This window comes from Lactuca sativa, chromosome 1 (genome assembly GCF_002870075.4).
Source record: "Lactuca sativa cultivar Salinas chromosome 1, Lsat_Salinas_v11, whole genome shotgun sequence".
Taxonomy (NCBI): domain Eukaryota; kingdom Viridiplantae; phylum Streptophyta; class Magnoliopsida; order Asterales; family Asteraceae; genus Lactuca; species Lactuca sativa.
Window position 1 is genome coordinate 190838441 of NC_056623.2, and position 7163 is coordinate 190845603.

Here is a 7163-nt window from a genome sequence, read left to right on the forward strand (position 1 = left end):
GAAAGTCGTGGATGGGGGCAGTGCAGTTCAAACTGCACACAAGGGACGGTGTGTTGCATGCTAAGGTAGCCAAACCGTGGGTGCTACTGCATCCACTCCTTCTCGTATTATAGTAACTGGATTATAACCCGTGTTAAACGCGGGGGAACGTATTAAAAAATTACCAAAACATTTATATATATTGCATAATAATTATAAAAGAAAGTTTATGGCTACTGTTAGTATTGAAAGGCGAAGAAGAAACACTGAAATCGATAAATAATTATAAGCGTTGCAGAACCTTTTTGTAGACAACATTTTTTGTTTTATTAGTTGAGCGACATTTCCCGTCACATATGAGTACCTTCAAACGTTTTTTGTTTGTTACACAAGAAACAACTACATATAATTGACCATGGGTGAAGACAGGTCTACGCAAGTATAACCCAACATTTGATAATGACTGTCCTTGACTTTTGTTAATGGTCATAGCGAAACAAACTACTATTAGGAATTTCCTACATTGAAAACAAAATGGAATTTTTTATCGGATGAGGTCAACTTCATGTGAGGCATATAAGTAGTCTTGTTGAAAAATCTACCAGATATGATTTGTGCTTCAATGATGTGTCTTCCTAGCCTTACGATTTGTAATTTGGTACCATTGCATAGCCCTCTAGTTTGGTCGATATTACGAAGCAACATGACCGGAACACCTTTTTTTAGTATAAGTTTATGGTTGGGAATTCTGGATGCCTTAAAAGCGTTCAACACATCCAGAGAGTATACTGATTCCTCAAAAGAATCTTCTGTCTCGGTCTCACATAAGGAATCTGATCTCAGATATGTTTTCCCTTCATCTTTCATCAATTCTAACATGTAGTCGTTGATAACATTAACTTCTTCATTAGTAGGCACCAAAATAGTTTTATTTTGAAAATACGATAGATCATCAAGATTGTTCTGAAAAGATGAATAAATGCAGGATACAATAATATGGTCACCCGTAAAGGGAACGATCACATCTTCTGGAAATTCAACTTCAACTTCACCCTCATTAGGTCCACCGATAGTACCTTTACCAATATTAAGAATCCAATTAGCAAATGATTTTGTCTCTTCAAAATCATTGTTTGGACAACCGAACTGAAGTCTCATGTTTACAATCAAACGTAAAACTGTACATTCACGCCATAATCTTGATGAATGCAATGATGACTACACAATATCTAAATGATTTCCTCTTTGTATTACTTGAAGAATTTGTCGAAAGTCACCTCCAAATACAATGGTCTTGTATCCAAATGGTTTATCATTGTTCTTAGGAAGGATAATATCTCTAAGTGTCCTATCAGCTGCTTCGAAACAATGACGGTGCATCATTAGGGCTTCGTCCAAAATTATAAGGCTCACTTTGTTCAACAGGGCAGCTACATCGTTACCTGGTGTAATAGAACAAAAAGATTTCTCATTCAAGTTGATTGGTATATTAAATCTTGAATACGCTGTCCTACCACCAGAAAGAAAAATCGTCAATGATAAATATCAAATAATCATAACTGCTAAATTTATTCGAGTTTTTCCATTTTTGGAATCTTAAGGGTATGAGGAGAAACATCATCTTTTGAGGAAGACCATTCAAATGATTTAGTGGTGGTAACAATCTCAATAGGGCGTTTCAGTGAAGTAGTTGTCGGTGTCACCGCATCAAGATCAACAACATTAATATTGTCACCTTTAACAGAAACACTATTTTCCTGTATCAAATTAATAAAACAATGTTAATTAACAACATTAAGATTGTCACAGCATCACGAATAAATGTTTATTAACAATGTTAAAATGTTAAATTATATGAATTTAATTTTACCTTAATAGACTTGTTGATAGGAGTACCATCATAATGAATAATGTTTTCTTCATATGCAGGTGAATGTTTGAAAAGTGCACCAACTACAAGTTCATCATCAGTCATCTTATGAACGGTGTAGGCGTGATAATTGTTCTCGTGATTAAACTTTGAAATCTGAACTTTAAAAACAAACTTCCTATTAAGCATCGTATTGAACTCATCGGGGATCTTTTGGCGTCCTTGATCCTAAAGAATATTATAATAAAACATGCGAGTAGTTAATAAATCCCGATTAAAATAAAATGCAATAACAATATACAGTTAACTTGTCGTGTGTACAAATTAATAGAATAGTATAATATAACGCTACCTTTAATATCTTTTCCATCAACCAATGATTACCGCGATGAATAAGATCTTTAATATGACGGTCAAACAATACAAAAGAAGCATACCCAGTTTCATGTTGAACACGTATTACGACCCTTACCCTAAATATTATTGTATGACACGTTAATAGACAATGAAATAAAAATTGAAACATTGTAATAAAGATTCATGAGACAAGAAGTTTACAAATGTAAAATTATGAACTTACTTGCTGAATAGATCAGAAACTCCTCCGCAACCATTACAATTAAATGGTTCACCATCACTATCATCACCATTTTTAGTTACCTTTTTTGAACAGTCACGACAATAAAAAGAATACCATCCTTCCTCTAAATCGAAACCGATTATAGTAGCAATGATAGACAAACCAATTTCCTGATTAGTATATATATATATATATATATATATACACACACACACACACACACATTAAAGAAATTGTTATATATAATGGAAAAATATGAATAATATTAAGTATACCTCATTGTAATCTGGAATATCATCAATGTTTTTTATTTGAAAAGAGGTAGTAATCTTCTGGCTTGGCCACAACAGTTTTTGTATTAGGTTGTGTAGTATTAATGGAAGACTCAACATTCAAATCGATATCAACAATGCTAAATATAAGAAGGAAAAATGAAGAAGATCAACAATAATAATAATTATTGATTAAGAATAAGTAAAAATAAAATAGTAAATAATTATATCATACTCATTAAATACATACGCCTTTTTAAATTCTGGAATATGATGCATATCATCATTAATATGCAATCTCGACCCAGATAAACAGTTACCGACTTGTGGCTGACCTATAAATAGAAAATGAAGTAATGATTATTTCATATTATAAATAAAATATTAATGTAATGAGCATAGATATCTAAAAAATATTATTCTTACCACCCCAAGTCTTGAGCTTTGCCATACGTAGGAGGATGATCACAAACGCATTTTCATTTTGATGTTCAGATATGTAGCTGTTCAACTTCAATGCAAAACCATCTAACAAAGCAACTTGCATTTTCCTACCACTATAATTGATTGTTTGGGTTATATGAATAAAATATTAAACATGATAAATTAATGATAAATAAAGAAAAGTACCTCAGATCTTGTGCAACAATACTTTTCCCTTGGATTCTCCTTAATCACTCTCATGAGTTCAGTTGATACAACTTGACCAATAAAATCTACAAAAGGTAAATTTGAATCAATTATTATAATATAAATTGGTTAAAAAAATATATATAATATAATAAATTCAAAAATGTTAAGCGGAAAAAGCTCACCAAATGCAACACGAGTGTCAAAATTTATGGCTGTCAGATAATGAAAACTCACAAAATTAAAAGGATCGATCATATCAACAAAATGAGTTGATATACGAATTGTGCTTGTTTTGTAGGAATTTATATTATGCTTGTGAGCAACCAACATGTAATCTCCTTCATTTATGGTCATACCAAAGTTAGTGATTTGCCTTACAGCTCCTTCTTCCGGGAGGGCTTGAAATGCATTTATGATATTCTTTTTGATTGTTGCATGTATTCTAGTGCCCTGTAGGTGATAAAGAAAATTATTATATGAAATAAAAATAAAACATAAGTTTTTTTTCATATTATTTTAATTTTACCTCCTGGTCCATTAAAATCATGTCCAAGCTGCTGACTATGTTTGGGTTGTTTTTGTATGTCTGTTTTCAAATCAAGACAACTTGAACATGAATATTTCATGATTTTTTGGAGGCATCTATATCAGCCAACTTATCAATGATGATTTCACTGTCACTGTTATGTGTCATTTCACTTGTGCAATGAGAAATAGAAAAATATTAGAGATAATTATGAGATATAGTGAAAAAAGTAATTCAAAGATTCACAAGGTTTTTGTTTAATGGAAATATGATGTTGTTCAATTAACATAGACATTCTTGGTTGGCATACTTAACCATGAAAAAGAACAAAAATAAACATTAATTGTATTTTGCAAAATAATAGTTTGTTGCAATTATGGATTAATGGAAGTAGGATGGTATCAAATCAAAACACACATAGTATGTTGATATATTTCATAGAAAACAACAAAGCAAAAAAAATGAGTATGAACACTTATCATATAAAAGGCTGTAGAAAGGAAGAAGTATTGATAAACAATGAAATGCGTACCTTTCTGCTTTTGATTAACCAAGCTAACAATTGTTTACGACAATAGATGGTTGTAGAAAGGAAGAAGTATTGATTTAGTCTCGTAAATATCAATATAAATGAAAATGTAAAAACATAGATAAAACACAATAAAAACTCACATTTTGCAGGAGCGTTGAATGAAAAATTAAAATTGGTTTTTGCGGAATATGACATATATAATTTATTAAATCGAAGTTGGTTTTGGAAGGATAAGATAAAAATCATTTTTATCTTATCCCTTAAATGTTGAATTTCAAAATGTAGTTCGGATAGATAATGTAGAACATTTTAGGATTATTTTTTAAAATGTAAAATTTGGATTATGTTGATGCTTAGTTAAGTTCCCGTCTTTGGTGGCTAATTTTTCGATTTGAATATGGGAATTAGTTATGATAGACGGAAATAAATAGTGAATTGTTTTGTTAGGATGACATCACTAGAAACATTAAGTACGATCTAAGGGTTGAAATCAATCAAAGAAATCCAAAGGCTTGAAAAGCATTTATGAGATTTTTTTTATTGTTTCATGTATTCTAGTGCCCTGTAGGTGATAAAGAATATTATTATATGAAAAAAACAAAAGTTTTTTCATATTATTTTAATTTTACCTCCTGGTCCATTAAAATCATGCCCAACTGCTGACTATGTTTGGGTTGTTTTTGTATGTCTGTTTCCAAATCATGACATCTTGAACACGAATATTCCATGATTCTTTGGAGACATCTATGTCATCCAACTTATCAATGACGATTTCACTATTACTGCTATGTGCCATTTCATTTGTGCAATGAAAAATAGAAGAGTATTAGAGATAATTATGAGATATAGCGAAAAAAGTAATTCAAAGATTCACAAGGTTTTTGTTTAATGTAAATAGGAAGTTGTTCAATTAACATAGACATTCTTGGTTGACATACTTAACTATGAAAAAAAAACAAAAAAAAACATTAATTGTATTTTGCAAAATAATAGTTGGCTGCAATTATGGATTAATGCAAGTAGGATGGTATCAAATCAAAACATACCTAGTATGTTGATATATTTCACAGAAAACAACAAAGCAAAATAATAAGTATGAACACTTATCATATAGAAGACTATAGAAAGGAAAAAGTATTGATAAACAATGAAATGCGTACCTTTTTGCCTTTGATTAACCAAGCTAACAATTGTTTACTGATATAAAAGGCTATAGAAAGGAATAAGTATTGATTTAATATCGTGAATAAAAATATACACGAAGATGTAAAAACATAGATAAAATACAATAAAAACCCACATTTTGCAGCAACGTCGAAGGAAATATAAAAATGGGTTTTGACGGAATATGTCGAATATATATATATATATATATATATATATATATATATATATATATATATATATATATATATATATAGAGAGAGAGAGAGAGAGAGAGAGAGAGAATCCAAGTAGGTTTTGGGGAGATAAGATAAAAGTCATTTTTATCTTATCCCTTAAATGTTGAATTTCAAAATGTAGTTAGGATAGATAATGTAGAACATTTTAGGATTATTTATTAAAATTTAAAATTTGGATAATGTTGAAGGTTAGTTAAGTTCGCGTCTTTAGTGGCTGATTTTTCGATTTGAATATGGGAATTAGTTATGATAGACGGAAATAAATAGTGAATTGTTTTGTTAGGATGACATCACCGGAAATATTAAGTTCGATCTAAGGGTTGAAATCAATCTAAGAAATCCAAGGGCTTGAAATGCTTTTATGAGATTTTTTTTTTATTGTTGCATGTATTCTAGTGCCCTGTAGGTGATAAACAATATTATTATATAAAAAAACATAAGTTTTTTTTATATTATTTTAATCTTACCTCCTGGTCCATTAAAATCGTGTCCAAGCTGTTTACTATGTTTGGGTTGTTTTTGTATGTTTGTTTCCAAATCATGACAACTTGAACACGAATATTCCATGATTCTTTGGAGACATCGATGTTATCCAGCTTATCAATGACGATTTCACTGTCATTGTTATGTGCAATTTCGTTTGTGCTATGAGAAATCGAAAAGTATTAGAGAAAATTATGAGATATATTGAAAAAAGTAATTCAAAGATTCAAAAGATTTTTGTTTAATGTAAATATGATGTTGTTCAATTAACATAGACATTCTTGGTTGACATAATTAACCATGAAAAAAAGACAAAAATAAATATTAATTGTATTTTGCAAAATAATAGTTGGTTGCAATTATGGATTAATGGAAGTAGGATGCTATCAAATCAAAACATACATAGTATGGTGATATATTTTAGAGATAACAACAAAGCAAAAAAAAATTGAGTATGAACACTTATCATATGGAAGACTGTAGAAAGGAAGAAGTATTGATAAACAATGAAATGCGTACCTTTTTGCATTTGATTAACCAAGCTAACAAATGTTTACTGATATAGAAGGCTGTAGTTAGGAAGAACTATTGATTTAATATCGTGAATATCAATATAAACGAAGATGTAAAAACATAGATAAAACACAATAAAAACCCACCTTTTGCAGGAGCGTGGAAGGAAAAATAAAAATGGGTTTTGGCGTAATATATATATATATATATATATATATATATATATATATATACAGAGAGAGAGAGAGAGAGAGAGAGAGAGGGAGAGAGAGAATCCAAGTTGATTTTGGAGGGATAAGATAAAAGTCATTTTATCTTATCCCTTAAATGTTGAATGTCAAAATCTAGTTAGGATAGATAATGTAGAACATT